Source organism: Wyeomyia smithii, chromosome 1 (assembly GCF_029784165.1).
Source record: "Wyeomyia smithii strain HCP4-BCI-WySm-NY-G18 chromosome 1, ASM2978416v1, whole genome shotgun sequence".
NCBI lineage: Eukaryota > Metazoa > Arthropoda > Insecta > Diptera > Culicidae > Wyeomyia > Wyeomyia smithii.
This window is the reverse complement of record NC_073694.1, coordinates 68,335,396-68,360,926: the sequence shown is the minus strand read 5'-3', so window position 1 is coordinate 68,360,926 and position 25,531 is coordinate 68,335,396. Positions and strand designations below refer to the sequence as shown.

Here is a 25,531-nt window from a genome sequence, read left to right as displayed (position 1 = left end):
GGGACGGGAGTGAGACTGCTTACGCGTCACAACACACAACCCCCAGGCAAGGTTTAAAAATACACAGCCTCCCGTGGAGGGCCCTCTCGGCACGATGCAAACACTCGAATTGCAAGGAAATATGGTGGTGGGGGGCATTCACTGCCTGCTTCTATGTACCGGCTGCTCTCCTAATGGGCATGGGTGCGAAGGCTACCATCATCGCCAGCACCAGCACCAGCAGTAGCATAATCATCATCATCGTGTAACCCAACCCTGCGCCCCGCGTGTTACTGTGGTGTTAGTGTGTAACTAACTGTGAGTGCATTTCCGTGTCCTGTCGGTCGGGCCCTTCTGACTCGGACGGTGCGCGTGTGGTGCATACTACATTACTGATAACATTCCAAGTTACGAAGTCTGCCACTGCAGCAGCAATTCGCAATTCAGGGTCAGCAGGATTTGACGTTTGCTTCGACGGGTGTCTCGGTTACTGAAAGTGCTTAGTTATTGATCGTGACGTGACATCGTTTGCTGCCGTTAGGTCGATGTGAGAAAGCTGTTGCTCGGTGAAATGTGTATAATGTTTACCTTTTTTTGGGGTGGAAATTTTTGGTTTGTTATCAATAGCCTGATTGCAGTCAGGTGAGTATGCGGAAATGAAGAAAAATTTTTTTTTGGGTTGAGAGTTCGCCACTCCGAAGCATCTCAGCGAACTGAACAGAGAGTGAGTAAGTGAGTGTGTGGTGCGAGAGCGAGTGACGTTTGCGTTCGATGGGTGCCGTTACAGTGAGTGTGTGTTGGGATAGGTCTGGAGTTCTGGCGGCTGCAGCAGACGGTTTGAGTGGCACCCGATGAGTGTCTACCGCCGGTCTGGTGCGCATGTAAACAGGAACTCCTGATTGCATCTGCTATGGGCTGACAGAATTGAGGGGGCGAACGGAGGGTGGCTTCTTGTGCTGGGGTTATAATATATGTACTTTTAATAGACATCAATGTACACTGATTGTATCGGGCTGTGTGTGGGAAGAGCAGGTTGGGAAGTAAAAAAAGGATGCAAGTAGTGCTGCGTGAAGGGGTCGTGTGGAGTGGTGGAACGATAGGTTCGGTAAGCTTGCACGAGGAAGTGCACCTTCGTAAGCCGTTCGGCTGCAGTCGGTGCAATGGCTCGGCCGTAATCGTTTGTTGTGGGACCGCGCCTGGGTGGTATGCAATGGGCACATCGTTTCCTTTGGTGCTTGTTGCAGTTGTCGAAGTTTTCGTTCCCGTAGTTGTTGGCTAAGGCAAACCGAGTGTCATGCTGTGGAAAGTTTGTGTTTTTGTTGTTGTTGGAGGGAAGCTTGCTTCGTTTGGCATGCTTACAGTGGTTTGGGGTGCTGCTGAGTGGTAACTGGGAAGGGTGCCAACTGAGAGGTAAGCATCGACAACCATGTGCATCGGAAAGCTTACAGTAGTTGCTGGCGTTGCTGCACTGATCGCTCGACTGTAGGCGTTCGGCTCACTGTGTGAGTGAGTGAACGAGTGAGTGAGTTAGTAAATAGGGCTGCACAACAGCAGCTGTTGCTCTGCCACCTGTCCCCCGTTCTGGTAACTTTTGTAATTGTTGTGTGCGCTTTTCCCGATTGCTTCCATGTAGGACTCCCGATGTTTATGTGCAGCCGCTTTTTTTGGTCCTGCCAGAGTGCACGATTGAGCGAGAGCATCCAATCGGTTTCCAGCGCCCGCTGCTGGTGTGTTGAGTGTGATCCGAAACGAGGAAGTAGTTGGCTGTAGACTGCTACAGTGCTTTTACATACAGCCCGGCGTCGTCGGGCGAGCGCCGCACGGTATGCAACGTTCAACCGCGAGGAGTTCCGGAGTGTGCCGTTAGTAAAATGGGCAACTTCGCAGTACATTTAAAGTAATGTTGTGTCGTCGTCATTATTTAGTGCAGTGCGAGATTCCAACCCGTAAGGTCGAGATCTTCCTACTATTGTCCAGATCGCGGGATCACAGCTATCTAACCCGATCTAGCCGGTAACCGTGTGTACTGATTAGTTAAAGAGGTTGGTCTGTGCTTACAAATCTGCAGCAGCTCCGAAAGCTCTTGGGACAGCATTGTATATGCATTTCCTGTCTGGTCGTCAACCGATGCACTGGTCAACCGTGCAAGCTCTTTCCAGTAAAGGGTGATTCGCTGATACAAGAAACCCAAAACCGGTGACTGTGTAACTGCCGATGACTTTTTCTGGAGCATAGTGAAGTGTATGGTAAAAAAAAGTTGGCACCAATCGAGATTCCGTCGTCGCTGCAGTAAGTGCCGGTGTCTGTGTTGGTTTGTGTTCCCATTCATTCTGTGTCGATTTTCCCGCTGTGTCCCCGCGAAAGTTCATCTTGGTGCTATTTTCCCACCCCTGTAATAAGGTACAATTATCTGTAGAAATAATTACACCATCCGCTCTAAATATAGACTCTATTAGATTTAAAACAAACAAATATTCAAAAAACAGCAACAATAGAAGCAGTGTGAATCACGCCCGAAACATAGGCAATTGCTAGACGATTGTTCGAACACAAATACAAGAGCGGCAAACAACTGTAATTTCGTTAACAAGTGTGCCCTTCTGTGCAGCAAAACAGCAAGTATCCTTAGAGTGCGCCCGGTCTTTGCAATAGTGTCGTGCGGCAAGTGAACGAAAAATTCCCGTGAAAATAAAGCCCCACAAGAACCGCCGCAAGGGCATTCCAGTGAAGAAAGCGACCGAGGAAGACCTCGTCGTCGTTGACGTCGATACAGCCGCCGTGAATTCATCAACGCCGGCTAGAGCAGTTCTCGGCGAGGGCCAGGTAAGTGCATGGATAGACTCCTTCTGCATATACGTAGGAAAATCGAAATTGCAGCCAGCCGAGCCCGCCAAGTGCGGTGAAGAGCCGTGCCTTTCAAAGCCCGTATTTTCTATGGCCAGGCTCGGTTGCAACTCAGCAGTTGCATCCAGCAAGACCGTGGTGCTGTGAATGTAAAAAGTAATTTCCTCCTTTCGTCCTTATGGCCCGTTCCTAGAATAAGCAATCCTTAAGCCAGCGTCCGTTGGTGTAAATATTCAGCCTGACGGGTAGGCAGTTTTTGGGAGGCAGACAGGAGACGGTGGCTGTCATTGAAGCCAAACACCATCGTTCAACCCCCTTCTGCGAAGCTAGTAACCAGAATCCTTGCAGGATTGCATTGACGGTACTGACGGTACCGTTAAGGGCAGGGGGTAATCTCTGGCGGCAAGTGCATTCGGTGACGGTGACGTTATCGTCGTCGGTTACAGACAGAGTTTTCGGGCTTGGAACGATGGCGACGCGACGATACCGACGACGAGAACGACGGTGGCCGACCGCACGAAGGTCGAGTTTGTTGCAATTCGCAACCTTGCCGAGAGTCGAAGCGAAGGCTAGTTGTAACGCGAACATTGTAACGAAAGGACGTGCTGCGATTTCGCAGGCCACAATGTTTTGCGGCCAGTATGCGCTCCAGTCATGGTTCGCGAGTCGGATAATTTAAACGAGCTTCGCAGCAGGACAATCAATTTGGGGAATGCAATTTTTAACGCACTAAATCGAGCGTGGTTAGTTCAGGAAAATCTGAACAGAATTGATAATAAATTGTTATTAAATATAATCGATGGAATTCGCGCCAATAGTAAATTTCAATTTGCTTGGGTGCTACGTAATGCGCAAAACAACCATGAAGCTTGCACTTTACTAACAGTGCTGCTATATTTTTATTCATTCTGTAGGATGATTTATCAATTGCAACAAAAATACCATTGGTATTATGAGCTTACTTTGATTACGAAAATGAAAGTAGAAAGATATTTACTTTCATGCTTTCACATATTCAAATCGTAGGCACACGCATGAATTTTTTTCAGTTGATGTTATGAAATCGTTTCATCACTAAAGTTTATATAAAACTCACAGTCATTAACTTGGAAAATTCATTAGAGTTCTGAGGTGCAACATGCAAAAAAAAAAATTATCATAGCTTATGGTAATATATCACTTACAGCCGGAAATGTATACAATTTTTCAGGGTGCTTAAGACAGGTAAATAAACATTTAGTGAAAAATAATAATCATCATTTCGAGTATTAGAGGAGTCGTTGTTACGCGAAAACCCCAAGAATAATTACGACGCTAATAACTGGCAATTTGAAGCATATATTCGGAGGTTAGTTGTTTGTTCTGATAAATGAAATGCTAAAAGCAGTGAGAACAACGTGTGAACAGTAATTAAAAAATTAGAATTTAGCAGATGATAAACACGTAGGAACAAAAAAAATAATAAGGTAACTAGGAAAAAACTATGAAGTGTTTAAAGTGTGAAGTGTTAGCAACTTAGAAATAAATTGGGATGACATAACGTTACTAAAACAAAATTTTAAAAATATGTTTCAAGCTACTATGAAACTTGGACATCACAATACTACAACCTCAATGGTTGAAAAATAAAAAAAAGTAAATAGAAAAAAATTAAATTAAATAGGAGAAAACTGGGGCGTTGAAAGTGTTTGAAAAGAGTGTTATCTATTGAAAAATTACATAAATAACAGTGTGCATGGACCAACAAATCATCATTCTCTTTAACTAAGTGCAGCAAAACATGTTATATAATAAATCATTAAAAGAGACTGAAGCTATGAGAGTTTTGTTGAATAATATATAAAAATCTAAACAGCATGCCACAGAATAAAAATTGATGATTATTCTTTTCACCATGTCCACCAAAAGGGAAAGGTTAGACCTGTTTTGAAAATCTACCCAAATATTTGATGTGGCACGAATGCTTAAAAAATCATAGAACGTCATGACGGTGGCTGTCGAAAATGTTCACATTTTTTTACAGCGCCAACAATCAGAAAAAAAATTTTCTGATTTCGAAAACTTTCATCGATAATTTTAATCGTGTTGAATCTGTAATATTTATGTGAATATCAAGGCATAAAAAATGATTTCCTTTTTTGAAATAATAAGAGCACCATAAACTATGAACTTTTATAAAACGATGTACTTTAATAAAAACGACTGTTGATAAAATCGAAAAGCACCGTGTATGTAAGCATCCAGCATCCATGTGACAGGCAACGCGAGCTGACGAAGTGTTGATCATATTTTTTAATCTTAGAACAATAAATCTAAAATTCATGATTATTGTCCGCTTCTTAAGTCGTACCTAGCGAACAATGAAAGAATGAGAAAAAAATACTAATTTTGTGAAATTTGCAGCAGGCGAAATTTGAAAGTCACCGACGTTTTTTTCTAAATTTCTTGGACTCTTATGTTGAAAATTTCTCGCTAAATATGACACTATCTAGTGCTCGACTTCAGAACGAAACGTTGGGTCCGGTCGAAAACACAACGTCGAACAGGCTCATTCCGGTCCGATTTGGGTCCGGTCCGATTGGATCCGTTCGAATATTAGATTCATATTTATTTTTTCGAATATTAGATTCATATTTCTGCTAATATTTTCAAATCATATTTATTTATACAGAAATTTATAATTTTCTTTAAAATGAAAAAAAAAAAAAAAAACATCAAATGTAACAAAAAGTACGATTACTAAAGATAGTGCTTTTTTATTAAATAAAAATTGACAAAAAGAACCGAAGAAAATCAATCAATTGATTTTTGATCTGGATACTGACTCTACCCAAAAATTTTGTTATTTTATGTTTTTTTATTACACTAGATCTCGACGTTTCAAACATTTCTGAGACATTTGACCTTAAAAATATCGATTTCTAACACTTTATGAACACTACCCGTGCATTTTTTCATCGGTAAAAAATGTGAAACTTTAAGCGCTTTGAAGCACCACTTTCCAAAGTACGATTGAGCTCACATTTTTCATGGGGACATTTTCCTAGAATTTTGTCTGTACATTTCATTGACATTCTTATGAACATCATTGAAGGAGAGGTTTTTCAATGACAAATCATTCCAAGGGAGATTTACAAAAACCCACGAGAAATAAATCTGAACTTTTTATCATCGGTGATTTTGATGCAAAACATTGATCGGGGAATAATGCTCAAAGCAATTCTAATGGAAAAGTATTGTTTAACGATTGCTTGGCTGGATTTTATTCAGTTTTATTTCCAAATGGTCCTACATGTTTTTCTTCTGGTAGAAATCCATCCACAATTGATGTGGTATTAACGAATCAAAGTCATTCATGCAGTGATTAATTAACCCATGCTGATTTTGATTCTGATCCTCTTTCTATAACTTTTTCCATATCCCGTGAAGCTGTTTTAAATTCCACTAGGTCTGTGTTTAATTATCACAAGGCCGATTGGGATCGATATCGTACCACAATCGAAGAAAGCTTGAATTGTGATATTGTTTTACACGATAGTGCTGACATTGACGGAGCATTAAATGATTTGTGCAGTTTTATTCTCAATGCCCGAAACTTATCAGTTGCTAATGCTAGAATGAAATCTAACACACCAATTATTGACAACGAGCATCAACTTTCTCTTGCGTTTAAAGAATATACGGAAACGACAATAGCAAAAATATCTTGATCCTGCTTTGAAAGTTATTTCTCAAGATTTTCAAACGAAATTAAAAATAGATTCACTCTCTTGTGAAATGAAAATTTCATGAGAAAAGTTGAACAACTAAAACCATATCCAAACCTTTCTGGAAGTTTTTGAAGGTTCTTAAGAAACGCCATTCCAGTCCCCAAAGATGGTAACCACATATTTCTTACGTATGAACAAAAAGCTCAAAAACTTGCTCAGCAGTTCGAGAGTGTTCATAATTTCAATTTGAACGGAATGAGTCCTATTGAAAATGAAGTACAGTCAAACCTGTTTTTGTGCGAGGAATAGGGACCGCACAAAAAAAAAGTCGCTTAAATACATCATTTGAAACTTCACGTGCAGCTACAAAACAATATTTCCACAGCATTATTGAAAGAAAAAAAAACTTTTTTATGGGGTAGGGACCGCATAGAAAAAAAATTCTCAGTAAAAATAACTCGAAAGTTGTTGATTCTGAATTAGAATACCTATAAGAACAATTTTAAAACATCGGATTGATAAGCGAAACTTTTTTAAACATACTTATCCTTTCAACCGCTTTCCTTCGTAGGCACGCAATTCGTGACTTTTCCCACGTGAAACTGGCTCAAATAGTAATTTTTGGACGCAAAACTTCTGTAATGCGTTGAAATTCATTCCAAGAATCGGAAAAATCAAATGGCTGAAAATGTTGTGGGAAGTGGTCCTTTTTCATATACCGCACAAAAAAAATCGCACAAAAACAGTCGCAATTTTCCTAATCAAAATTTTGAAAAATTATCTTACTGATAGAACTCTGCAGGTTGTCTATCAGAATTCAAAATCTGATAGATTTCCTGTCAGAGCAGGTATGCCTCAAGGTTCTTTCTTGGGCCCAGTCCTGTACAACATATTCACTTCAGATCTTCCTGATTTGCCTCCAGGATGCACAAAGTCATTGTTCTGCGGTGACACAAGCATTTCCGTAAAAGGAAAAGTCTTCGTGTCATATGCAGTCGATTGCAGAGAAGTTTAGATATTTTTTCTTCCTACTTGCAAAAGTGGAAAATCTCTCCCAATGCTTCTACAACTCAAATGATAATTTTTCCTCATAAGACTAGGGCTTCTTTTTTCAAGCCAAACAATAATCACGTTGTCAAGATGAATGGGGTTATTTCAAGTTGGTCTGACAAGGTTAAGTACTTGGGACTAATTTACGATAAAAAACTTATTTTCTAAGAGCACATTGAGAGTATACAAGCCAAGTGCATCAAATATACGAGATGTGTATATCCTCCCATTAACAGGAATTCTAAACTTTGTTAAAAGAACAAACTTTTGATTTACAAACAAATTTTTAGATCAGCAATGCTTTATGCTGTACCGATCTGGTCAAGTTGCTGTTCAACAAGGAAGAAACGCTTTTGAAGCGTCCTCCTTGGTTTGGTACACTTGAATTACGTAGACTTACTGGTGTTGAAACATTAGAAGCTATGTCAAATAAAATTATTAACAATTTTCGACATAAATCGTTGCAATCCTCAATTGCTACGGTAAGCTCTCTTTATAGCCAATAAGTTAGCAATTCAGTTAGTTGTAAGTTTACTTCCCCTTTTCTGACAAGTAGGTTCAAATCCCTACGGATGATAAGTCCTAATTGCGACAGCAAACAAATCCTAACAATTAAAATTACAAATTTCTAACAGTGTTGAGAAGTCACCATTTGTGATTGGACACACATACTCATTATTTACTAATGTTTATAATAAATACTCAAACTACTAACCATTCCCCCCCTTTAAAAAAAAAAACAAAAACAGTCGCACAAAAAAAAATTATCGCATATAAAAGTCGCACAAAATAAATTTCGCACAAAAAGGAGTCGCACAAAAACAGGTTTGACACAAAAGTATGATCAGATCATCACTCAAAAAATTCTTTCTGAAGAAGTACTGGAAACAAACATGAACGAAATACGAACTATTATCCAGAGCTTCAAAAACATGACAGCACCAGGAAACGATGGGATTTTTTATATCCTCCTCAAAAAAAATCCCGAAAGCTTTTTAAATTTTTTGGTGAGAATTTTTAACAGATGCTTTGAACTAGCATATTTTCCCGTATAATAGAAAAATGCCAAAGTTACTTCAATTTCAAGACCTAAAAAAATCCAGCTGAAGCATCAAGTTATCGTCCAATTAGTTTACTCTCCACGGTGCCCCGCTGGACCATTATTATAAAAAAAAATTTTCCATCAAATCCAAGTATAGGGGTCAACTCTTGAGGTCATTTTACACCTCTGGTTAAATTAAAAAAAAAATCCACCGACTGGATCTCGAGAAATCTCAATTTTAGTGTGTAAGTTAATGAATTTCAAAATATTTCTTATTCGATTCATGCAATATCATCGACATTTATCCAAAAACTTGCCCAAATCATTTTATACCAAAAAATACTTGTTGGTGTTGTTACAATTATGATAATTCACCACTGACTTAACTCTCCAAATTGACTTAAGTATGTTATTTGTATGGCTTAGTAGCTCCAGTTTAATTTAAATGTTACTCTCTATGAAATGAATGGGGAAAAATGAATCATTGTGTTTTATTACGAATCCACATACAAACGCTCAAAAACACACATAAATATTCACACACGTATACATATAAACACACAAATTTTGAAAATTATATATTATATTTTCTCTATTAGAAAAACAAGCGCTGCTAAATGTTTGGCTTCTACTACTTTATCAAATTTTTAATTATTAGTGCGATTCCAAGTTCTGGATAGTGAAAGAACAGTGCATAATAAATGGTTTTCTGTTTGTCTCGAGTATGGGTTCAAAGAGACAATTTCTGATTTTGCCAGCAGCTGCGAAAAGCTACAACTTCCGTTCTTTTCAAAATAACACATCACTAACCCTAAAAAGATAGTCTGCGTCAATTGGACTCCTCGCTTTAGTGACAATATCCTCTTCGTTTTCAAATAGTGCGAATATGTTCACGTTTTTCAAGAAACTGAATTCTGGTATTTGCTATGTATCGATGTGTTACCACCATAATGATACACTCAATATTAAATTTTACATAAAAACTTGCATTTTAAATGATTTGAAATTTATGGATCAATTTCACGTCAAAATAAGATTATCTTTCCAGTGCTAAGTAAGTATCCTGTACAAGAGTTCTGCAGAGTCACTGGAAGAGGTCTTGGCCATCACAATGAACAAGCTTCCGAGCCTGTTCATTTCAACGTGATTTGGCAACTGAACAAAACTCCAGATTTACAACGATCGCTTATTAAGTGCCTTGATTGAGTATAACAGTAATCACATGTGTTAGCCTATACTGCCTTTCTTGCATGGTTGACATAAAAGCCAATAGTCCAAAATGCACTTCTTTGTTGACTTTCTTGTTCTAAAATAAATACTTAACTTTCTTATTCTAAAATAAATACAATAATACACACTAAAAAAAACTTTTATGTTCTGAAACATTCGGGAAATATTAAAAACTGCGTTATTGGTTACCCCGTGCGAAATGCAATTGTTTAAAAAAATTCTCGAGATTTCTCGAGATCCGATCGGTAGATGTTTCTAAAATTTTAACCAGAGGTGTAAAATGACCTCAAGAATTTACCCTCATACTTGGATTTGATGGACAATTTTTTTTTATAATAATGGTCCAGCGGGGCACCGTGCTCTCTTTTATAAGCAAACTTTTTGAAAGAATGATTCTCAATAGAATAATGACACATATCAATGAAAATTCAATTTTTGCAAATAAGCAGTTTGGATTTCGCCATGGGCATTCGACTCATCAGTTACTCAGAGTAAAACTGAAAGTTATGCTACTGGAGCTGCTTTTCTAGACCTAGAAAAGGCATTCGACAGTGTTTCCGTTTTCTTCTCTACATCACAAAAATGATACAAAGTTTCTTGACTGACCGCACTCTTCAGGTTAACTATTTAAACGGTAAATATTATAAATTGCCTATAAGAGTTGGTGTACCTCAAGGAATTATCTTGGGCCCAGTCTTATATAACATTTTTATTTCTGATCTTCCTGATTACCGCCAGATTGTGAGAAGTCTCTGTGTTGTGACGATACAAGCATTTCCGTAAATGGAAAACGCCTTCGTGTCATATGTAGGTATATGCAGGCTGCAAGAAAGTGAGAGAGAGAGCTGATACCCTACTTTACTCAACTGTTTTAATATTCTCAAACTCACCATGGTCTTGAAAGTATCAGAGTCGTAAACCACAAAAAAATTTCAAAACTCAAGAGTCGTCAAACTGAATGAAATTACTTTGAAATAGTATCAGGAAACGGAAACAATCTAAAATTATTGACTTAACATAAAGGATAGGGCTGTACAAACCGTAGAATTTAATCCTTCCTCATACACCTCCAATCGTGTCAACTTGTTAGTTACTTCTGTTTCTACTGTGTTTTTCGATACATCCATGATGGAAGAAACTCGTGGAATCCCGGATCATTTACGCGTGCAGCAGATCCCTGAAATATTTTATAATAAATATAAAAACATCAACTGCGACAATGCGTTTTATACTGATGGATCACTTCTCAACGGGTCCACTGGCTTCGGTATCTTCAACAATAATTTTACCGCTAATCCTACAAGCTCGATAATCCTGCTTCTGTTTACGTCGCAGAATTGGCTGCAATTCAGTAAACCTTAGGGATTATTGAAACAATGCCCACGGACCATTACTTCATCTTTACGGACAGTCTCAGTTCTATTGAGGCTCTCCGATCGATGAAGGCTGTAAGGCACTCTCCGTATTTCCTGGGGAAAATACGGGAACATCTGAGTGCCTTATCCGAAAAATCTTCTCAGATAACCTTAGTGTGGGTCCCTTCTCATTGTTCCATTCCGGGCAATGAGAAAGCGGACACTTTGGCCAAGGTGGGCGCAACAAACGGTGATATTTACAACAGACCAATTGCCTACAATGAATTTTTAAAAATCTACGTCAGAATACACTTGTCAACTGGCAGGCCTCGTGGGATAAGGGAGAACTGGGGAGGTGGCTACACAGCATCATCCCCAAGGTTTCCACCAAACCTTGGTTTCGGGGGTTGGATGTATGATGTCTCGGATTATGTTCAACCACTACGGGTTAGATGCACATCTCCTGCGTATTGGACTGGCGAGAAGTAGGGGAGGATTGTACAAAACGCACCAGTTAAGCATTTACGCGTTTTACAGCGCTTCAAATCATTTCAAAGCGACATTGAACGTGTAGTATGGTTGTAGGATCTATTTATTGTATGGTATATGACAAAGTTTGCAATGAAATACTCGATTTCAATGTCTTTTTTGGTAAAAATTACCATTGCCGCCAAACAAGCCCGTGACCAAAACGCACCACAACAAAGGTCAGTATGCTCCAAAGCAGTATGCTAATATGCCACTAGCAGAAATCAGCACGCGAAGTGAGAAGCGCTTGATGTCTCGAAAGTAAAATCAAAAATAATGGAACACGCTCTAAGTTGTCAAGCAATCTCCTGCAAGCTCTTCGTAGTGCATTCTGCCCCAATTTTAATGTTGATTGTTTTTAGGTAAAAATTGACGAACGTTGGTGAATTAATTTGAACTACTCATAGCATTATAAACTCCAAAAGTGTAAAGGTTAGGGGAACCATAGTTTTTTGTATAATTTACAAGTCAGTTATTCATAAAAGCTTAAATAAAATTCATAAATAATTACATGTTGGACAGAGCCACAGCCAATTGCACAGTTTTTTGAGTATTTTAGCCATTATGGCACACTTTTTTATATGAGAACTGTAGAGAAGCTGGATTTTCATGAGAAAAGCGCAGAATTTCGTCATATAAAGCCATATGTATAAGTATTTTGGGGAATTAATAGGATGGGCCATCTTACCCAACTGGTGCGTCTTGTACGGTTCTCCCCTAATCATTGCGTTTGTGAGTTGGGGTACCAAGACATTGAACACGTGGTTAAGGTGTGTGCTGAATTCCGCGGCGTCAGATCTCTACTTTTGGATACCCTCAGGGCCCGAGGAATACAGCCCTATGTACCAGTTCGTGATATCCTCGCTCAGCGAAACTTGCCATACATGCTACTTGTTTATAGCTATTTGAAGAGCATCAAGGTGCCCATTTAACAGCGAAACGAATCTCGGATAAAAAAAGCCATGTTAGTTTTAGTAATAGATTTATTTTCAGCTCGTAGTCGGCAGCGAGGATAAAAAATTTGCCTTTAGCTTATAAGATATTTTAGACCATAAGGCACTAGACTTAATTGGGTCCGTAAAACATCAATTTGTATTGTGCCGTGTCAAATAAATGTTGTGTGAAAAAAAAAACCATAGAACTTCTAAGGCTCTCATTTATCTCACAATAGATCTACGATTCTGGTAGCAGTGAGGAAGCCCATACAGGAAAAAAAGGCGCTCATTTAAATTCGGTTTTTATAGCCAATAAGTTAGCAATTCAGTTAGTTGTAAGTTTACTTCCCCTTTTCTGACAAGTAGGTTTAAATCCCTACGAATGATAAGTCCTAATTGCGAAAGCAAAAAAATCCTAACAATTAAAATTACAAACTTCTAACAGTGTTTTGAAGTCACCATTTGTGATTGGACACACATACTCATTATTTACTAATATTTATAATAAATACTTAAACTACTAACAATTCCCCCCCCTTTAAAAAAAAAAAACAAAAACAGTCGCACAAAAAAAAAATTATCGCATATAAAAGTCGCACAAAATAAATTTCGCACAAAAAGGAGTCGCACGGAAACAGGTTTGACACAAAAGTATGATCAGATCATCACTCAAAAAATTCTTTCTGAAGAAGTACTGGAAACAAACATGAACGAAATACGAACTATTATCCAGAGCCTCAAAAACATGACAGCACCAGGAAACGATGGGATTTTTTATATCCTCCTCAAAAAAAATCCCGAAAGCTTTTTAAATTTCTTGGTGAGAATTTTTAACAGATGCTTTGAACTAGCATATTTTCCCTCATAATAGAAAATGCCAAAGTTACTTCAATTCAAGACCTAAAAAATCCAGCTGAAGCATCAAGTTATCGTCCAATTAGTTTACTCTCCACGGTGCCCCGCTGGACCATTATTATAAAAAAAAATTTCCCATCAAACCCAAGTATAGGGGTCAATTCTTGAGGTCATTTACACCTCTAATTAAATTAAAAAAAAATCCACCGACTGGATCTCGAGAAATCTCAATTTTAGTGTGTAAGTTAATGAATTTCAAAATATTTCTTATTCGATTCATGCAATATCATCGACATTTATCCAAAAACTTGCCCAAATCATTTTATACCAAAAAATACTTGTTGGTGTTGTTACAATTATGATAATACACCACTGACTTAACTCTCCAAATTGACTTAAGTATGTTATTTGTATGGCTTAGTAGCTCCAGTTTAATTTAAATGTTACTCTCTATGAAATGAATGGGGAAAAATGAATCATTGTGTTTTATTACGAATCCACATACAAACGCTCACAAACACACATTAATATTCACACACGTATACATATAAACACGCAAATTTTGAAAATTATATATTATATTTTCTCTATTAGAAAAACAAGCGCTGCTAAATGTTTGGCTTCTACTACTTTATCAAATTTTTAATTATTAGTGCGATTCCAAGTTCTGGATAGTGAAAGAACAGTGTATAATAAATGGTTTTCTGTTTGTCTCGAGTATGGGTTCAAAGAGACAATTTCTGATTTTGCCAGCAGCTGCGAAAAGCTACAACTTCCGTTCTTTTCAAAATAACACATCACTAACCCTAAAAAGATAGTCTGCGTCAATTGGACTCCTCGCTTTAGTGACAATATCCTCTTCGTTTTCAAATAGTGCGAATATGTTCACGTTTTTCAAGAAACTGAATTCTGGTATTTGCTATGTATCGATGTGTTACCACCATAATGATACACTCAATATTAAATTTTACATAAAAACTTGCATTTTAAATGATTTGAAATTTATGGATCAATTTCACGTCAAAATAAGATTATCTTTCCAGTGCTAAGTAAGTATCCTGTACAAGAGTTCTGCAGAGTCACTGGAAGAGGTCTTGGCCATCACAATGAACAAGCTTCCGAGCCTGTTCATTTCAACGTGATTTGGCAACTGAACAAAACTCCAGATTTACAACGATCGCTTATTAAGTGCCTTGATTGAGTATAACAGTAATCACATGTGTTAGCCTATACTGCCTCTCTTGCATGGTTGACATAAAAGCCAATAGTCCAAAATGCACTTTTTTGTTGACTTTCTTGTTCTAAAATAAATACTTAACTTTCTTATTCTAAAATAAATACAATAATACACACTAAAAAAAACTTTTATGTTCTGAAACATTCGGGAAATATTAAAAACTGCGTTATTGGTTACTCCGTGCGAAATGCAATTGTTTAAAAAAATCGTATTATTCGTAGCCAGGAGAAGGAGGTTTTTTTTAAATCACTTATTCTAATTAGGAAAATATAATACATAATTTTCAAAATTTGTGTGTAATATATATGTATACGCGTGTGAGTATTTGTGTGTGTATGTGTGTGCGTGTTTGTGTGCGTGTTTGTGTGCGTTGGTGTGTGGGTTTGTATGAAACACAACATGTTTAAATTATTTTTTTTCCCATTCAATTCACAGAACGTAACATTTAAATTGAAATAGAGCCACTGAGCCATACAAATAACACACTTAAGTCAATTTGGAGAGTTAAATCAGTGGTGAATTATCATAATTATAACAACACCAACAAGTATATTTTGGCATAAAATGCTTTGGGCAAGTTTTTGGATGAATTTCGGTGATATTGCATGAATCGAATACGGATTATTTTGAATTTTATTAACTAACACCCTGAAATCGAGATTTCTCGAGATCCGATCGGTAGGTGTTTTTAAAATTTTAACCAGAGGTGTAAAATGACCTCAAGAATTTACCCTCATACTTGGATTTGATGGACAATTTTTTTTTATAATAATGGTCCAGCGGGGCACCGTGCTCTCTTTTATAAGCAAACTTTTTGAAAGAATGATTCTCAATAGAATAATGACACATATCAATGAAAATTCAATTTTTGCAAATAAGCAGTTTGGATTTCGCCATGGGCATTCGACTCATCAGTTACTCAGAGTAAAACTGAAAGTTATGCTACTGGAGCTGCTTTTCTAGACCTAGAAAAGGCATTCGACAGTGTTTCCGTTTTCTTCTCTACATCACAAAAATGATACAAAGTTACTTGACTGACCGCACTCTTCAGGTTAACTATTTAAACGGTAAATATTATAAATTGCCTATAAGAGTTGGTGTACCTCAAGGAATTATCTTGGGCCCAGTCTTATATAACATTTTTATTTCTGATTTTCCTGATTACCGCCAGATTGTGAGAAGTCTCTGTGTTGTGACGATACAAGCATTTCCGTAAATGGAAAACGCCTTCGTGTCATATGTAGGTATATGCAGGCTGCAAAAAAGTGAGAGAGAGAGCTGATACCCTACTTTACTCAACTGTTTTAATATTCTCAAACTAACCATGGTCTTGAAAGTATCAGAGTCGTAAACCACAAAAAAATTTCAAAACTCAAGAGTCGTCAAACTGAATGAAATTACTTTGAAATAGTATCAGGAAACGGAAACAATCTAAAATTATTGACTTAACATAAAGGATAGGAGTGTACAAACCGTAGAATTTAATCCTTCCTCATACACCTCCAATCGTGTCAACTTGTTAGTTACTTCTGTTTCTACTGTGTTTTTCGATACATCCATGATGGAAGAAACTCGTGGAATCCCGGATCATTTACGCGTGCAGCAGATCCCTGAAATATTTTATAATAAATATAAAAACATCAACTGCGATAATGCGTTTTATACTGATGGATCACTTCTCAACGGGTCCACTGGCTTCGGTATCTTCAACAATAATTTTACCGCTAATCCTACAAGCTCGATAATCCTGCTTCTGTTTACGTCGCAGAATTGTCTGCAATTCAGTAAACCTTAGGGATTATTGAAACAATGCCCACGGACCATTACTTCATCTTTACGGACAGTCTCAGTTCTATTGAGGCTCTCCGATCGATGAAGGCTGTAAGGCACTCTCCGTATTTCCTGGGGAAAATACGGGAACATCTGAGTGTCTTATCCGAAAAATCTTCTCAGATAACCTTAGTGTGGGTCCCTTCTCATTGTTCCATTCCGGGCAATGAGAAAGCGGACACTTTGGCCAAGATGGGCGCAACAAACGGTGATATTTACAACAGACCAATTGCCCACAATGAATTTTTAAAAATCTACGTCAGAATACACTTTTCAACTGGCAGGCCTCGTGGGATAAGGGAGAACTGGGGAGGTGGCTACACAGCATCATCCCCAAGGTTTCCACCAAACCTTGGTTTCGGGGGTTGGATGTATGATGTCTCGGATTATGTTCAACCACTACGGGTTAGATGCACATCTCCTGCGTATTGGACTGGCGAGAAGTAATCATTGCGTTTGTGAGTTGGGGTACCAAGACATTGAACACGTGGTTAAGGTGTGTGCTGAATTCCGCGGCGTCAGATCTCTACTTTTGGATACCCTCAGGGCCCGAGGAATACAGCCCTATGTACCAGTTCGTGATATCCTCGCTCAGCGAAACTTGCCATACATGCTACTTGTTTATAGCTATTTGAAGAGCATCAAGGTGCCCATTTAACAGCGAAACGAATCTCGGATAAAAAAAGCCATGTTAGTTTTAGTAATAGATTTATTTTCAGCTCGTAGTCGGCAGCGAGGATAAAAAATTTGCCTTTAGCTTATAAGATATTTTAGACCATAAGGCACTAGACTTAATTGGGTCCGTAAAACATCAATTTGTATTGTGCCGTGTCAAATAAATGTTGTGTGAAAAAAAAACCATAGAACTTCTAAGGCTCTCATTTATCTCACAATAGATCTACGATTCTGGTCGCAGTGAGGAAGTCCATACAGGAAAAAAAGGCTCTCATTTAAATTCGGTTTTTATTAAAAATCACTTGCTCACAGATCCCAACGACGGAACTATGGGGCAATTTATTCAAGATTTGATTCAAAAATATTAGATTCTATTTGAACTTATTCCTAACTTATGAACTCATTTGAAGATTTCAAGGAATCACTTTTCCTTGAAATCCTTGGAGTAAGATTAATTTTGTTTTTTTTTAAGTGCAACTCCCAATTTTGTATTAGGGTTTAATACCTTCGGGGAAGTATTTCATCATTTAAGTATATAAAAAAGTGTCAAATAAACTTTATGAAAAATTCCTTCATATTCAGGAAAGCAAATAAAATAATAGTTCCACGCAAATTCACACTGCAATGTTTTCTATTGAAAGCAGCTTGATAATACTACAAATAAAATGTGTAGTTTTTTGTTCGTTAGTTATGTCTATTGAGTGTATGCGAATTTCACCCGTGATTTTTCCTAATAAGTCATCAAATTAGCTAACTTCACTCGAAACAATTTGAGAAGAATTAAAGTTACCCGTTTTGGTCGAAAAATATAGTAAAAAAAATTTTCCAAGCAAATATAACTTCAATACCATTTGAGACGAAGTCTTAACCCTGTTCTCGTCGAGAGAAATCAGATTTTACCTCGAAAAATAAATTCAAAATCTTATCACCGTTGGGCGAGGCTTTTTCTGACACTTTTTCCAAGTTTTTCTACATTATGTAATTGTAATTATCATTCAAATAAACGAAACTCAATAAATTTCAATTTAATTTGGAGCGAAAGTCAATGTAATAGACATGGATTACTTCAGTTGAATTCGTTGAAAAATAAAAAAATATTCATATAGGTAGTAAAAAGTTGTTTGTTGGTCCCGGCTGGGGAATACTTTGGACGGTATAAAAATGACATTTTTAAAGTTATAATGTAACGACTTATTCTAAACAAATTTTTTGGTTCTCTTTAGTGCGAATCGTGGAGCTTGATGTAGCTAGTCTGCCGGCTGCATTTGGTCTTGCAGTGTCCGCGACGGACATGTCTCCGGTTTTAACTTTGTTGAGATATTTCCGTGAAGAGGTGCCTTAAACTACCGCATATTTCCTGAGAGTACTGGTCTCCCGATCATCTATTCTCAATACACCTTAGGAAAACAATAACAACTACAATAACATCGACTAAAACTAACAGTTTTCATTCCATAAAGAAACTTAAAGAGTGGTTGGTCGGGCTTTCGGTAGGTTCGTATTATTCTAGAATCTAGAGAGCACAAATATAACCTTGCAATATGGCCGATAATAAAAATTTATGAGTGCGTCTTGAACTGTCCTACAGATCAGACGTTTTTTCGGTTGCTTGTGGACTGGTCTTTGACTGCCTATAGCTTCAAAGTTTGTGTTTTGTCAGTGTGTCTTTTAAAGACTACCTGAAAGTTATTTCCCATCAGTCTTTCTCAAGACTACCTACTTTTGAATTTAACATTTGTTTTAACTTTTTTTCGTATCACCTGAAATGGCTGGACGAAAAAAGAAACCTCGCATCGCTGCGGGGAGGAAAAGAGAGGCATCTCTTTCTGACACATCGAGTGTCTGTAGTGACAATCCTTTTGATATTTTGCCTGAGCAAGAAGCTGGTGAAATGGAAGTTACCAATAATGAAACTATACAAAATATAAAATCTTTAAAAAAGGAGAAAGTTCCACCTATTGTGGTAACTATTTCTTCTGAATTTAATATATTCAAAAAGGAACTTTCAACGTTTGTTTCTGACGTTAAAGTTACCTATCAAATTGGCCGTAGAGGTGAATGCCGCTTATTAGCCGACTCAGTAAAGGGTCGTGATCGTCTTGTTCAGTATTTAACTGACAAGATGTACAAATTTTTTACATATGACACCAAGAACGCCAAGCCGTTCAAGGTTGTCTTGAAAGGTCTCACCAACGATCAAACCGTTGATGAGATCAAACTTACTTTAACAGAATTACTTGGCATAGCCCCTACCCAAGTAATTCTAATGAAACAAAAATCACGAGGCGAAAACAGTCAGAGAACTGGAATTTCCCTTGTTAATTATTTAATTCATTTTAACCGCAATGAGGTTAACAACTTAAAATTTTTTGAAAAAGCACATGCTTTGTATAATGTGCGTGTAAAGTGGGAAACTTATAGGAAGTATGGCGGAGGTGAAAAGCATATCACCCAATGCCGTACTTGCCAACGTTATGGCCATGGTTCCAAATTCTGTAACATGGACCAAAAATGTCTTAATTGTGGAGACTCTTCTCACAAAAAGGACACATGTCCTGTGAAGGAGAGTAAAAATTTTCGCTGTGCGAATTGTAACGGCAACCATATGTCAAATTTTTATCAATGCCCAGTCCGTTTAGCAATTGTTAAGGCAAGGCAAGGTAAACAAAATTCAATTTCTCAATTAAAACCAACTTCAAAACAAAATTCTCCAAGCGTACCAGTGACGCATAGTTTACCTACTCCTTTGCATACCCGTTTAACTTATGCACAGGTTACAGGTAGTTCGAACATTATACCGCCTAGTGCTGGTAGTTCGAAAATGACCGTTAATATGGGTAAGCAAAACACGCTAGAAAATAATTGTACACCTATTACTCCAGCTAATATTGCTGCCGAAAATATTTTTTCTAATGTCAACTGCCTGGGGCCTATTACGGCAGGTAAACTTTCTTTTTTGCAACAGGCAATGATCGATCTTATGAACGCCATGTTGCAGGCAAAATCAATGTTTGAAGCCATTCAAATAGGCACAAATTTTACTATTAAAATTGTTTCTAATTTAAAATTTAGCAATGTTTAAATAAAACAATTAAAATATTAAATTGGAATGCTCGCTCATTGAAGGCCAATGAGAATGAGCTTTTTAATTTTTTAACAGTAAATAATGTGCATATTGCAATTATTACTGAAACATTTTTGAAACCTAACATAAAATTAAAATATGATCCCAATTACGTGGTTCATAGATATGATAGGATTCTGGGTTCCGGCGGTGGAGTTGCAATTGTTATTCATCGCCGAATCAAACATCGTGCTCTTCCCCATCTTGAGACGAAAGTTATTGAAACTTTGGGAATTGAAGTTCAAACTGAACTTGGGATTTTATTTATTGCCGCAGCATATTTACCATTTCAATGCACACGCGAGCTCAAAAATTATTTTAAAGGTGATTTACAAAAACTCACCAGAAATCGTTCGAAATTTTTCATAATCGGCGATTTTAACGCTAAACATCGTTCATGGAATAATTCTCAAAGTAATTCCAATGGCAAAATTTTATTCAATGATTGTTCTTCAGGATACTATTCTATTTTGTCTCCGAATAGTCCTACATGCTTTTCTTCTGTAAGAAACCCTTCAACAATTGATTTGGTGCTGACAGATCAAAGTCATGTATGTAGTGATTTGATCACACATGCTGACTTTGATTCTGACCATCTTCCAATAACTTTTTCTTTATCACATGAATCAGTTTCAAACCCTATGAGCTCTGTTTTTAATTATAACAAAGCTAATTGGGAAAGATACAAAAATTATATTGAGAGAAATTTCAATAATGAGCTTGATTTGCAAAACGAAGTGAATATTGATTCCGCTTTGGAAGCATTAAAATGTGCAATTGTTGATGCCAGGAATTATTCTGTTCCAAAGGCTCAAGTGAAATTTGATTCACCAATAATTGACGAAAATCTTCAACTTCTAATTCGTTTGAAAAATGTCCGCAGACGTCAATATCAACGTTCTCGTGACCCTGTTTTTAAAACTATTTATAAAGATTTACAGAAAGAGATTAAACATAGATTTACTCTTCTGAGAAATCAAAATTTTGAGGCTAAAGTTGAAAAATTGAAACCATATTCAAAACCATTTTGGAAGCTGTCGAAGATTCTTAAGAAACCTTCAAAGCCTATTCCAGTTTTAAAAGATGGTGAACGTTTTCTTGTATCCAATGAACAAAAGGCTCAAAGACTTGCTCAGCAGTTTGAGAGTGTTCATAACTCAAATTTGAATTTTGTGAGTCCAATTGAAAATGAAGTCACACGTCAATTTGATTTAATTTCTTCCCAGAATTTTTTATCTGCAGAAATAATTGAAACTAACTTGAATGAGATTAAATCAATTATTAAAACTTTTCAAAAATATGAAAGCACCTGGTGACGATGGAATCTTTAATATACTAATCAAACATCTCCCTGAGAGCACAATGGATTTTTTAGTGAAAATTTTCAATTGCTGCTTCAAAATTGCATATTTTCCCAAATTATGGAAAAATGCAAAAATTACTCCCATTTTAAAACCGGATAAGAACCCAGCTGAAGTTTCAAGTTATCGACCAATCAGTTTGCTTTCTTCAATAAGTAAACTGTTTGAGAGAGTTATTCTTAACAGAGTGATGTCACACATCAACGAAAATTCAATTTTTGCAAATGAACAGTTTGGATTTCGCCATGGGCATTCCACAACTCATCAATTGCTCAGAGTTACTAATATGATACGAGCTAACAAATCTGAAGGTTATTCCACTGGAGCTGCTCTTTTAGACATAGAAAAAGCATTCGACAGTGTTTGGCATAAAGGTTTGATTGCGAAATTGCAAACTTTTAATTTTCCAATTTTCCTTATCAAAATTTTAAAAAATTATCTTACTGATCGAACTCTGCAGGTTGTCTATCAGAATTCAAAATCAGATAGATTTCCTGTCAGAGCAGGTGTGCCTCAAGGTTCAGTCTTGGGTCCAGTCCTGTACAACATATTCACTTCAGATCTTCCTGATTTGTCTCCAGGATGCACAAAGTCATTGTTCTGCGATGACACAAGCATTTCCGTAAAAGGAAAAAGTCTTCGTGTCATATGCAGTCGATTGCAGAAAAGTTTAGATATTTTTTCTTCCTACTTGCAAAAGTGGAAAATCTCTCCCAATGCTTCTAAAACTCAAATGATAATTTTTCCGCATAAACCTAGGGCTTCTTTCCTCAAGCCAAACAATAATCACGTTGTCAAGATGAATGGGGTTATTTTAAGTTGGTCCGACAAGGTTAAGTACTTGGGACTAATTTATGATAAAAAACTTATTTTCAAAGAGCACATTGAGAGTATACAAGCCAAGTGCATCAAATATACGAGATGTTTATATCCTCTCATTAACAGGAATTCTAAACTTTGTTTAAAGAACAATCTTTTGATTTACAAACAAATTTTAAGACCAGCAATGCTTTATGCTGTACCGATCTGGTCAAGTTGCTGTTCAACAAGGAAGAAAACGCTTCAAAGGATTCAGAATAAAATTCTGAAAATGATTTTGAAGCGTCCGCCTTGGTTTGGTACACTCGAATTACATAGACTTACTGGTGTTGAACCATTAGAAGCTATGTCAAATAAAATTATTAACAATTTTCGACAAAAATCGTTGCAATCCTCAATTGCTACGATAAGCTCTCTTTATAGCCAATAAGTTAGCAATTAAGTTAGTTGTAAGTTTACTTCCCCTTTTCTGACAAGTAGGTTTAAATCCCTACGAATGATAAGTCCTAATTGCGAAAGCAAACAAATCCTAACAATTAAAATTACAAATTTCTAACAGTGTTGAGAAGTCACCATTTGTGATTGGACACACATACTCATTAGTTACTAATATTTATCATAAATACTTAAGCTACTAACAAATCCCCCCTTAAAAAAAAAAAAAAAAAAAATTTATCGCTTACAATATTTTTGCTAAAGCAACAATCTTCAACTCAAATCTAATAAAACTGATGGGAAGATATGAAAAAGGAATAGATTTTTTGGTAAAGTTATCGACTTACAAAAGCACTAAGCAATTCATGTTAATCATGTTCTGACAATCACGAGCGAGTGATTTTTGTAAACAGCTAATTAAATGTTGCAGAATACATTATTTTATCATTCTGTAGAAAATAATGTTTAAACTTTGTAATGTATTTCTGCTGAACACATAATAAAACTGACGTGTCCAAAGTACCCTCTTATGTCAAAAGAAGCCATGTACCATTAGCACACGTTGTATTGCATATTTACCATCGAATCTATACTCCAACTATAGTTTAATCGTTAAAGATTTCAAGTATCATTGTTGAACTGTAATCAAAGCCGCCAGGAATGGCCCAAAGGGTGAATAGTGCTACCTCAACTGATAAAAAAGAAAACAATTAAAAATGGCATCGTAAATTGAAATTAGGATTTCAATATTTAGGTCAACCGCATTTTGATACACGTATGATTTGTCAAAATACGCGTGATGACAAAAGCAAAAATATTACCTACCTTTATTTTTCTTTGAGAAAAAAAAAAACAAACAAATATCAGCAGCTTCGTAGTCCCGAACTGAAATATCGCAATCATCGATATCAAATAGATTTTACAACTATGGAGATAAGAGACATTTGTACCTACACACACTAGCCGTGTGAAGTTATTTTTGTTTACCTAAACTGTAAATCATGTTGCATCTCGTTATTAGAATTGTTTGTCAAGAAAATTGATTTTTTCTTTTATGTCAAGAAAATTGATTTTTTCTTTTATGTTTTTCGATAGAAAAAATCAATTCTCTTGTTTTATCATTTCCGGAATGCCTCATTTTTCGAATAACTTGCAATTATTTATTGTGAAACTGCTAAACCAGCACCAGAGCATTTAATTTAGTCATTTTGGATATTAGGTTTTACCGTTAAACCTCAAAAACGTTCCAATCTTGCTATTTCGCAAAAAATTTGCAAAAAATTTTCCTTTACAGTTAATAATCTTAACATTACTCTTCACGTCGGAGCCTGACAAAGTCATTTTCAATTGACAATTATCAGGTTATAGTGACACTTCTACCCGTCGCTTTCAATTGAAAAGCTGTTGTATCATTTTCGAGCACTTTGTCAGTCATATGACACACAGTCGAAAGCTCTTGCTGTGATTCTGACAACTGAAGGGCCTTCAATTGATACAAACGCTTTTCAATTGAAAGCGAAGATTATCACTATCACTCTCACATGACGAATCTCAATTGAAAATGGCAATGAGCGCTGACGGAGACAGAAGGCTTCCATACAGTATATATAAAGGAAAGAGGAAGGAAATTTTGATCGAGACTTGCGTAACGTATTTTTTGGATTCCATTGCCGTTCTAACTACGGCCTGCGGTATAAGAAAACTACCATCAAACGACGCGATGCAGTGCTAATTTCTAAATTTTCGTCCTCCGTCACTCTCTCCGTCGATTTAAATAGTCATTAGTTTCATTTGAAATGATCCGAAAGAAGAAAGAGGCAAAGAGAGAGAGAGACAAGTGATTCGTTGATAGTAGCCTAAAGGAATCAAGGGAAAATGAAACTGTTCGAATCGAAATGACAGCGCGAGTATATCAGTTTCATTGTTTTGTTTCGAAAATGTAGAGCCCTGCTTCACGTAAGTTATTCTCTCACTTAACCCTCTAGTGCCCAAATTAATTTTTAGACGGACTTCGAAAAAATCATTATGAAGCTTCATAAACATTTCTTAAGTTCTTATTGAAGCTTTTTAGAGGTTCAACTGAAATCCGCCTAAAGGCGGCACTTGGCACTAGAGGATTTCAGTTGCTTCTGGTGTAAACCACGATTTTGTTCAAAAGCTTTGCGCACTATCATTTAAATTTGCGTGAAATATCATTGATTTTTCTATTAAAGCAATGAAGGCAATTTTTTATATACAATTCCACATTATTTTTTGCACTTTTTTATAACTGTGTATAAATCGCATGATGCGTCAGTATAATCTTCTTTGCACAAAGAATATTATATGTAGTCTACATTATAGGCGCTATGTGGTCTACAGCTGCCTGACAAAATAAATAAATAAATTTCGAAAGCAACATACCTTGAAATTTAAAGGCGGGTGGCCTAGCGTAGTAGGTAACATTTCCGCCAACCACGCTGGTGGCCTGGGTTCGAATCCCAACGCCGACATAGGTGTCGATGGTTGCGAGGTGGCGTGAT

General features: G+C 36.8%; 1 protein-coding gene across 11 annotated transcripts in view; it reads left to right on the top strand.

Annotated features, from left to right (window-relative positions):
• The first annotated feature begins 375 nt into the window (after window positions 1-375).
• The window catches only part of LOC129724438 (sex determination protein fruitless), a 658,376-nt gene continuing 633,220 nt past the window's right edge, over window positions 376-25,531 (top strand). For 5 of the 11 annotated variants that reach the window (XM_055679480.1, XM_055679455.1, XM_055679382.1 and 2 more), the window contains exons 1-2: window positions 376-621; window positions 1,613-2,802. The gene's annotated coding sequence lies outside the window, so the exon portion shown is untranslated. The remainder of the gene's footprint in view (window positions 622-1,612; window positions 2,803-25,531) is intronic. The other 6 variants (XM_055679471.1, XM_055679489.1, XM_055679463.1 and 3 more) reach the window with 3 other exon arrangements.